The sequence below is a fragment of the Oncorhynchus kisutch genome, linkage group LG26, assembly GCF_002021735.2.
Source record: "Oncorhynchus kisutch isolate 150728-3 linkage group LG26, Okis_V2, whole genome shotgun sequence".
NCBI lineage: Eukaryota > Metazoa > Chordata > Actinopteri > Salmoniformes > Salmonidae > Oncorhynchus > Oncorhynchus kisutch.
Genome location: NC_034199.2, coordinates 28,976,546 through 28,986,645, shown reverse-complemented (window position 1 = coordinate 28,986,645; position 10,100 = coordinate 28,976,546). Strand labels below are relative to the sequence as shown.

Genomic DNA, 10,100 nt, shown 5'->3' with positions numbered 1-10,100 from the left:
TGTTACGTGGTAAATCCACTTTAATCACTGTAGATGAATGGGAGGAGGACAGGTTGAAGAAGGATTTTTAAGCCTTGAGATTGTGTGTGTGTCATTCAGAGGGTGAATGGGCAAGAGAAAAGACTGAAGTACCTTTAAACGGGGTATGGTAGTAGCTGCTAAGCTTGTGTCAAGAATTGCAATGCTGCTGGGGTTTTCATGCTCAACAGATTCCTGTGTGTACCAAAAACAGTCCATCACCCAAAGGACATACAGCCAACTTGACACAACTGTGGGAAGCATTGGAGTCAACATGGGCCAGCATTCATATGGAAGACTTTCGACACCTTGTCGAGAACCATACCAGGCCAAACACATAAACACAACATAGAAAAAGAACATAGACTACCCACACCAACTCACGCCCTGACCATACTAAAACAAAGATATAACAAAGGAACCATGCCTCAACGAATTGAAGCTGTTCCGAGGGCAAAAGGGGGTGCAAAGGGTGCAACTCAAAATTAGGAAGGTATTCCTAATGTTTGGTATAGTATGTGTATCTACATGATGTTACCATATCTAAACCTTGTAATGAACCCAAAACACACATTCACCTAAACACACACACTGTCACGTTCTGACCTTAGTTCCTTTGTTATATCTTTGTTTTCTTATGGTCAGGGCGTGAGTTGGGCTGTTCTTTTTCTAGGTTGTGTTTATGTGTTTGGCCTGGTATGGTTCTCAATCAGAGGTAGGTGTCGTTCGTTGTCTCTGATTGAGAATCATACTTAGGCAGCCTTTTCCCACCTGTGTTTTGTGGGTGATTATTTTCTGTTTTAGTGTTTTACGCACCTTACAGGACTGTTTCGGTTTTCGTTTATTTTCACGTTGTTATTTTGTATTTTCAGTGTTCAGTAAAATAAATCATCAAAATAAATCATCATGAACACATACCAAGCTGCGCATTGGTCCGACATTTCATGCTCCTCATCAGAGGAAGACGAATTCCCTTACAGAATCACCCACCAACCCACCAACCAAGGACCAAGCAGCGTAGTATCGGGCAGCAGCGATCTCATGGACATGGGAGGAGATTTTGGACGGAAAAGGACCCTGGGCACAGGCTGGGGAATATCGCCGCCCCAAGGCAGAGCTAGAGGCAGCGAAAGCTGATCGGCGGCGATATGAGGAGGCAGCACGGCAGCGCGACAGGCACGAGAGGCAGCCCCCCCCCAAAAAACATTGGGGGGAACACGGGGAGTGTGGCAGAGTCAGGTTGGAGACCTGAGCCCACTCCTCGTGCTTACCGGAAGAAGCGCAGTACTGGTCAGGCACCGTGTTATGCAGTCAAGCGCATAGTGTCGCCAGTACGCGCTCACAGCCCGGTGGGCTATAGGCCAGCCCCCCGCAAGTGCCAAGCGCGAGTGGGCATCCAGCCAGGGCGTGTTGTGCCAGTCCAGCGTGTTTGGTCTCCAGTACGCCGTTTCGGCCCAGGGTATCCTGCGCCGGCGCTGCGTGCTGTGTCTCTGGCGTGCTGGGAGGGTGCAGTTCGTCCTATGCGTGCGCTCCGCCCGTGCCGGGCGAATGTGGGTATTGAGACTAAGGGAGAGGTGCGAGTGGTATGCACCAGATCTCCAGTGCTCCCCCACCTTCAACCTGTGCCTGCACTCTGGATGGTCCGGGCTAAAATGGTGATCCAGCCTGGAGAAGTGGTGCCAAGGCTGCGCGCCAGGGCTCCCCCACAGCCCGGTCCATCCGGTGCCTCCTCCAAGCACCAGGCCTTTTGTGTGTCTCCCCAGCCTGGTGGGTCTCTCCGTCTCCTCCCTCCAGGTCCGCCCGTCTGCCCTGAGCTGCCAGAGCCGCCCGTCTGTCCTGAGCTGCCAGAGCCACCCGTCAGTCCTGAGCTGCCAGAGCCGCCTGTCTGTCAGGAGCTGCCAGAGCCGCCCGTCTGTCAGGAGCTGCCAGAGCCGCCCGTCAGTCAGGAGCTGCCAGTCATGAGGCGGGTAAAGAAGCGGGCAAAGACTATGGTGGAGTGTTCTGTCCAACAACTTGAAAATATTTCACAACATTTTCGATACGAATAATAATACCACATGCCATTGAAACCATTACATATAGGGCCCTCATCTCCCCCTCCTTCTAACAACAAAAAGCATGACTTGAAGATAGGAGTCACAAAACAACTGGGAGTGAATGTTCTTATAAGGATTTCCAACCCAGAATGTAATTTAGATGTCTAGTAGAGCATCAAAGGGAGAGCAAAAACAGCACCAAAGCTAATCTGAATGGTGAAATAAATGAAAAACAGCAACAAGGCTAATCTGACTGGTGAAATAAATGAAAAAGAGCACCAAATAGCCTAATCTGACTGGGGAAATAAATGAAAAAGAGCACCAAATAGCCTAATCTGACTGGGGAAATAAATGAAAAAGAGCACCAAATAGCCTAATCTGACTGGGGAAATAAATTAAAAAGAGCACCAAATAGCCTAATCTGACTGGGGAAATAAATGAAAAAGAGCACCAAATAGCCTAATCTGACTGGGGAAATAAATGAAAAAGAGCACCAAATAGCCTAATCTGACTGGGGAAATAAATGAAAAACAGTACCAAGGCTAATCAGCCATGAGGAATGTTAGATAGATACATATCGAATCAGACTCATGATGGCTTGTCTTGCAAACACATTTAACAGTATATGTGTGTGTATATGTGTGTATGTGTGTGTTTTTGTGTGTGGGTGTGTGTGTGTTGTGTGTAGGAGTGTGTGGGAGCGCTGTCATTCTTCTTTGGTAATAGGAAGAGCGAGAGTCTGGTCCTTATCTACAACACCCCTGTTTAACCCCTCTAATACATCAAACACACGCGTGCACATGCACACACACACACAAACACACACACACACACATACACACACATACAGGGAGTACACTACTTGCACACACACACCTCCCTCCAAAGACAAATTAAGGCATAGTCCAGACCCTGATGCACATACTGAGAATACCAGCCCTAAAAGCAAGAGTCACACTTAGACAAACACACACACACACACACACACACACACACACGGCCAGCCAGCTAGAACCCAGCCTAGAACCCAGCCTAGTTAAAGGACTTAAATATCACGGGGGGGAAGTAGAAAAACACCCCTCAAAAGAGCTAGCCTCATTCTTTTACCACAGTATTCTCTCCATCTTTAAACAGGACTGGAAGTGCTAGACCACAGCCAATTCATTAACTATAACTACTCTACACAGAAATAAAAACAACTTCAACCAAAGGAAAATGTGACTGTTCAGAACATGCATACTGTGTGAACATGCATACTGTGTGAACATGCATACTGTGTGAACATGCATACTGTGTGAACATGCATACTGTGTGAACATGCATACTGTTCAGAACATGCATACTGTGTGAACATGCATACTGTGTGAACATGCATACTGTGTGAACATGCATACTGTGTGAACATGCATACTGTGTGAACATGCATACTGTGTGAACATGCATACTGTGTGAAAAGTAGCTGTTTTACATATTTTAAAGGATCATGTTAAAATGTTAAATGTTAAAACTTCCACTTCACAGTGGGATATGGATGAAGTTGCACTTCCTAGGGCTTCCACTAGATGTCAACTGTCTTTAGAAACTTGAATGAGGCTTCTACTGTGTTGTGAGGCTGAATACGAGCTGAATGAGTCAGGTTACTGGCAAAGAGTATTTCCTGGCCACACGCATTTCACATGATATCGACCTGCGTTCCATTGCTTCTCTAGACACACAGGAATTCTCTGGTTGGAACTTTATTGAAGACTATGATAACAACACCCTAAAGATTGATTCTATACTTAGTTTGAAATGTTTCTAAGACCTGTAATATAACTTTTGAAGTTTTTGTCCGAAGTTATGCCTGACCTGCATGAGCGTTTGGATGCGTGTACAAAAGTAGTTACTTGGACATAACTAATGGACATTATCGAACAAATCAAGCATTTATTGTGGAACTGCGATTCCTGGGAGTGCATTCTGATGAAGATCATCAAAGGTAAGGGAATATTTATAATGTCATTTCTGATTTCTGTTGACTCCAACATGGCATAAAATTGTATTTGTTTTCTGAGCGCCGTCTCAGATTATTGCATGGTTTGCTTTTTCCGTGAAGTTTTTTTTTATTTGACACAGCGGTTGCATTAAGGAGAGGTATATCTATATTTCCATGTCTAACACTTGAATTTTCATCGATATTTATGATGAGTATTTCTGTAAAATGATGTGGCTCTCTGCAATATCACCGGATGTTTTTGGAACTAGTGAACGTAAAGCGCCAATGTAAACTCAGATTTATTTTATATAAATATGAACTTTATCAAACAAAACATACATGTATTGTGTAACATTAAGTCCTATGAGTGTCATCTGATGAAGATCATCAAAGGTTAGTGATTAATTTGATCTCTATTTGTGCTTTTTGTGACTCCTCTCTTTGGCTGGAAAAATGAGTTTTTCTTTGGCTTGGTGGTGACCTAACATAATCACCTATTTGAAATCAGACACTGTGGTGGTATTAACAATAAGATTACCTTTAAAATGGTATAAGATACATGTATGTTTTAATTATGAGATTTCTGTTGTTTTGAATTTGGCGCCCTGCACTTCCACTGGCTGTTGTCATATCGATCCCTAAGAAGTTTTTAACTGATGAAAGATAGATTGTGCTGAATGCATGCCATTTCCGTTTCACCACACACACACACACGATAAAAACACGCTAATAGTCAGATAAAGCTGAACTCCCTCCCTCACCCTCAGACAGAGAGGCAGGCTGGCAGGCAAGCAGGCAGAGAGGCAGCTAATTGTATTTCCTGCCTGTTGTTCCATGTGCTTCAATCCCAATTAGATGTGCCTGGTCTGATCTGCTGCCAAGTCTCAGCCTGACTGACTTGAGTTCAACTTTCCTTGACTGACAGAAGCACACACACACATACACACACAGGCAGGCAAGCAGGCACACACCCCGGGCAAGCAAACAGGCACACACACATGGACAGACACACACACACACACACTTACTCACACAGGCCATATCTGACAGTAGTCACACATGAGGGGAGATTCTCCCACCATAGTGTGAGACAGCCAGGGAGGAAACAGCAGTCAGAGCCCTGGGCGAAGGAAACACTGTGACTGAAGAGCTTTCTAATTCACACAATGACCACTGAGGGTGTGTGTGTGCATGTGAATGCATGTGAAGATGTGAAGAGGAGAGGCATGCCATGGGTAATCCCATCACCATCTCCTCCTCAGGCTCTCCAGTGTCCATTTCCATTTGGCTCCATAACGACAGAAAGATACAGACATGCAGCTCACACACTCTCACACACACAGCAGCTGTGTATTCTGTCCCGTTAAATCTCCAAACATAGTTTGTGTCTGCCTACAGGACCCAGCTGGGAGTGTTACTAAAATCAAGAGATGAGAGAGAGAGATGAGAGAGAGAGAAGGTCTAATTCCCTTGGCTGGGGATCGATGGCAAACACAGCTTGTGTTTCTTTTAAACACAAATTCTGAATCAGGTCTGTAATTGTAGACTTGATTATGTATTGAACATATTTAAAGGGGCAGAACCAGGCTATAATGTAACCACTCATCAGTAACTGCCACAGTAATCAGTGCCAGTGGTAGTGTGTGTGAGGAGCGGTGTGGGGTCAATGGAGGTAGAGCTGTGTTTGTGTGTACAAAATGAACAGCAGTGCCATCCTGTTAACTCTGTGATTTGGTGTTATATTATGCCATTCATAGAGCAATAATATGCAAGGTCACTGGATTCATTCAATATAGAGAGGTGTGAATGTAAAGACTCAACCATCTCCCTTTCTCACTCCCTCAGTCTCTCTCTTCCCATCTCTCTCTCTCTCCCGGTCTCTCTCTCGGTCTCTGCTCAGTGGTGATTGTTTTAATGGTTGAGGCTGTTGTTTACTGACTTCAGTTATCTTCTCTGAACTCATGCCATGTTTTCCAAAACAACCCCAATGCCCCTGGGAAATTTGACTGTTGTTGTTATGTTGTCAACTTTATACCAGCTTCTCCACTCTCCTCCTTTCTCTCTCTTCCAATCTGTGAGTTAATATTTAGTTGTCTGAATCACGTTAATGTAACATCACTCACCAGCCTGCAGTGAAGGATGTTTGTTTGGTCTCTGAAAGGCCTTCTCTGCTTTTCATTATTCCCTCATCTGTTTAGTAGTAAGACATATCATAATTATATTATCTCAAATTCATCTGTAATCAAACATTGCATTTTGTCCTTAATAAATACAATTAATACGGTTGGCCAAATTTGCAGCCTGCAACAATTCAATTAATAGATGGAAAATTGAATTTGCAATTTCAATTAAGACTAGCTCAACCACCAGCCCCTGCACCCTGTCTCTCTCTACTGTAATTCTCAGGGGAAAAGGTTTTTTAGTTTTTTTTACTCAACAGCCTGTCTATATCTATGCCTATATGGAAAGTACATCTAATACAGACTTCAAGGCCAAACCTTTCCGACACGATGGTCCTTTGTTACCAGCTGCACTGGCTTTAAGCTGTATAATTGTATTTTATAATTGTAGAATTGTAATTATAATTGTATTTCTAATGTAATAGAAGGCACAGTCAGTTCTATAGATGACTCATGTTCTCTTGCATAGTCCGACAGACAGACACACACACAGTGCGGCTAACTGAGATATTACTAACTGAGATATCAAATAAGATTTTTCATCCAAAGGCTCTTAGCCGAGGTTCCATTAGGCACATTGTGTAATTCATGCTGAGTTATATTCACTTCACTTAGTCTACACACAGCACTATGAGTGTTACCAATCTAACCACGCTAACGTTTCCCGAATGATTGCACCCCCCCCCCCCCCCACCCACCCACCCCTCTCCGCTCTCCTTGGTGCTGAATCGGTTGCCCAGGTGACGTGTTATCAAGGGCATCCACCAGGCAGCGAGCTGAAGTGTTTGACTCACCGTCACTGTGGCAAAGTGAAAGCATCGCTCTCTGGATACACTTAACCAACATGCTCTTTCTCGCCATACCAATAACGGTTTTCTGAAGTACTAGCATGCTAGGCTGATTTGACCCTAAATAGATCCCAGGTTTAGCCAACAGTTTTCTATTTGTCTGTAAAAAATAAAATAAAAAAACACATTTAAAACAGTGGATTAAACTAGCAAATGGGTCTACATCGAATAGTAGGCTAAACTGTTTAGCAATTATGAACTGTGGTTCCATCAAATTGCGTGGCTCCCATGCCCTGTTGGAAGTCTGTATTTCAGGCTCCGCTAGGCTATATAACTCTGGCAGAACATAATATTTAAATAATCAAATTGTATGTCTTTAAAACCATGCCAATGTCAATCAACAAATAGCCTGAAATAAATGGAAACATTCAACATGTTCAATATGGCATGGCAACATTATATTAGCGTGCTATAGGCATTATCTTTCTCTCTGTCAGTTTATCTCAATACCCAAATCACACCCAATCAATCACACCAGAACCTCTGTCCAGATGTAAATATCTCACTAGGTTAATGGTTGTAACCATGCAGTAGTTGGTATAAGAGGTGACACCGCTGCCTTGGAACAGGACATTACCAGCAGCGAAACCTCGATAGATGGCCTACCACAATCACACACTGTCAGAAACACACAGAAATCGACGCGCATAAGAGGCAAGTATTTCACAAAGAAGCCAGCCTGTATCGTACCGTTTCAAACTGAAGTTTTCATAGACTCTGGACGAAAATAATTGATGCTGTAATCCTTTGATTTAAACCTCGAAAGACGGAGATGCGACGCTGCTGTCAACGCTCTTCTTTCTCTCCCGCGAGCTCTGGCGCATGCTTCCTCCTGTTTAAGTATAAAAAAAAAATACGGAGTGGGGCGCGATAGGCGCGCGCCAACCACGGTTCGCCGTGCACGACTCGACAGACGGGTTGACTGCCTATGAAACGAGCAAGGACGTTTTCAGGTGCGGAAAATCGCTTTACATCCAGGGAACAGAAAAGGGGAAAGGAAGCCTGCGGTCGATCTTGTCTGGGTAAAATAAAGGCCAGCCGGATATAGAGATACTGTTGGTCATGTAGTGTATGTGGACACCTGCTTGTCGAACATCTCCATCCAAAATCATGGAGTTGGTCACCCTTTGCTGCAATACCAGCCTCCACTCTTCTGGGAAGGCTTTCCTCTAGATGTTGGAACATTGCTGCAGGGACTTGCTTCCATTCAGCCACAAGAACATTAGTGAGGTCAGGCACTGATGTTGGGCGATTTGGCAGTTTGAAACTTGGTAGTGAGTGTTGCAACCGAGAACAGACAATTGTTATGTGCTTCAGCACTCTGCAGTCCCTTTCTGTGAGCTTGTGGGGCGTACCACTTCACTGCTAAAATCCGTTGTTGCTCCTAGATGTTTCCACTTCACAATAACAGCAGTTACAGTTGACCAGGGCAGAAATTTGACGAACTGACTTGTTGGAAAGGTGGCATCCTATGACGATGCCACGTTGAAAGTCACTGACCTCTTCAGTAAGGCCATTCTACTGCCAATGTTTGTTTATGGAGATTTCATGGCGGTGTGCTCAATTTTATACATCTGTCAGAAATGGGTGTGGCTGAAATAGCCAATGACAATACCTGCTCTGCTATTTGCATTTCTTTCTAGAAAAAGGTCAGTTTACAGGTTGGTTTACATTGATGTTTTCACTCAAATTAAATTTGAATGGCAGAGGCAACAACAACCAAGCAGTCAACAATACCTGGCATATCACATCAGTTCTGACATATAATAATAACCAACAACTCTTACATGAAAATCTAATGGGAAATATATGAAATATGATCTAATATGTATGAATTAGAAACACAGTAAATAGATTCCTCCACACCTCCAGTAACCTTGACAATACAGATGACTCTCCCCTCCCTCAGGCATGATCCCTGGAGGACATGTGCACAGGTACACACACACACGCACGCACGCACGCACACACACACACACACACACACACACACACACACACACACACACACACACACACACACACACACACACACACACACACACACACACACACACACACACACACACACAGGATACTGTAGCTATAGAAACTGTGTCTGCAGGATATTCGTAGAATGGCACAGTAGGTAATGATTTCAATGTGGATGAAATGTTCGTACAAACATTCCATTGATTGTCCACAGAGATGTGGATCTCATAAATAAATAAATGCTATGGAATTAACAACAGCCACCTTCTAAATGTGAAAATATTATCTGGTAACTTGCTCCGCCTAGTGGTAGATTTGAGAACAGCTTTCACATGTCCAGTAAAATGGGTTCTTCGGTCAGATGGAAAACAGACTCTAAAAGAGGCAGACAATGAATAAAACTATTCCTCTGTAGTCTGTCATATTTATTTCCAGCAGTGGTGTGAATCTAATAACAGATTGTATATTGATAGTAGGCTCTATGAACCCCAACCATAACAGTGTTGTTGATATTGTTTGTTTCTATCTATCTCTTGTCTCATATTGCTATTTGGTTGTGGTTCTGTTAATCGACGTGTGTTGTCTGTTTGTGGCTAATGTGTGCGGCTTTTCTTTAATCAGTGCTCTCGGAATTGCATCTTAAATCACTAGCCTTAAATCAACTGTAACATTAGACACATCCACCAAGGGTGGGGAGAGAGAGCGAGAGAGAGATCCTACCAACCATGATGGTCCTCAATTTCATGCTAGAATGGTCTTTCTCTCTCTGCTGCTACTTGAAGAGGACTGGGGCTTGGGGGAGAGAGAGAGTGACAGAGAGGGATAGAATAAGGGGGGATGCGGACTGTAGCCTGTGATAGACGGCTGTGGCTGGGGATGAGACGGGAGAGAGAGAGATGTTGACGCTGGCCATGTAATGCACTGTGACGAGCAATTCACCCAGCCACACTAGATCTGCTCCCCAGAAATTAGGCTGTCAGCTAACTACATCCATCTCTCACACACACACAGGCACCCACACAGGCATACACACATGCATACACACAGACACACAGAAACACATTTCTGCTGG

The 10,100-nt window shown here is 44.0% G+C and overlaps 1 protein-coding gene across 1 annotated transcript in view; it reads right to left on the bottom strand.

Moving 5' to 3' along the window:
• The window catches only part of LOC109877789 (ecto-NOX disulfide-thiol exchanger 1-like), a 97,055-nt gene extending 88,462 nt beyond the window's left edge, over nucleotides 1–8,593 (bottom strand). The window contains exon 1 of the mRNA XM_020469991.2: nucleotides 7,748–8,593. The gene's annotated coding sequence lies outside the window, so the exon portion shown is untranslated. The remainder of the gene's footprint in view (nucleotides 1–7,747) is intronic.
• Nucleotides 8,594–10,100: the final 1,507 nt, after the last annotated feature.